Source organism: Bison bison, unplaced genomic scaffold (genome assembly GCF_000754665.1).
Source record: "Bison bison bison isolate TAMUID 2011002044 unplaced genomic scaffold, Bison_UMD1.0 scf7180017864482, whole genome shotgun sequence".
In the NCBI taxonomy this organism is placed as follows: domain Eukaryota; kingdom Metazoa; phylum Chordata; class Mammalia; order Artiodactyla; family Bovidae; genus Bison; species Bison bison.
Window position 1 is genome coordinate 6,298,236 of NW_011495042.1, and position 666 is coordinate 6,298,901.

The 666-nt window shown below is 64.9% G+C and overlaps 1 protein-coding gene across 3 annotated transcripts in view; it reads right to left on the minus strand.

Moving 5' to 3' along the window:
- Window positions 1–666, minus strand: part of SLC6A6 (solute carrier family 6 (neurotransmitter transporter), member 6) — an 85,233-nt gene that overhangs the window by 45,408 nt on the left and 39,159 nt on the right. The window lies entirely within an intron of this gene.

A 666-nucleotide genomic window follows, 5' to 3' on the forward strand; every position in this document is an offset into this window, starting at 1 on the left:
GGCGGCCTCTGCACAGAGTAGAGGCCTGTAGGTAGAACGGGTAGTGTTTCTCCACCTGTGCTTTGCAGAGGAAAAAGTGGGCGAGGGTGAGCTGGTTCTGCAGAGGGCTGGCCTCCAGGACAACGCGGGGGTGGTGGGGGGGCAGGATGTGGGCCCGAGGTACAGCCTTCTTCCCCATCACCAGGCCTGCTGGGGGCAGGGCGGAAGGCGCGGCGGGCAGGCCGCTCTCTGTGGCCAGGCGGGCGGGGGCAGGATAGCCAGCGCTGCCCTCGAGGGGAAGGGCCGCTGGGCACCCAACATGCCGCAAACACGGGCCCTCAGGCGCTGGCCCTGGAGGCCGCTGAGTCAGGGCGCAGGGCAGTAGGCGAGGAGTCAAGAGGGCTGGGGCTGGTTCTAGGTCCAGCTCTGCAGGCCAACAGTGTCTGGGGAGGAGGGAAGCGTGGGCAGCTCTGGCGAGCAGGGAGGAAACTGACCCAGCGCCTCCTCCACTGGGTGCCAGGCGCTGCTCAGGGCCCGGGCCCAGAGGTGAGCCCTGGAGCTGACATTCCAGAAGGGGACCCAGACGCTAAACACACACATACACACACATGAGTAAATATTTACCACAGGACCTGGGCTGCCGAAGACAAGATAAATAAGCAGGAGGATGAGGACATGGGGAGTCAG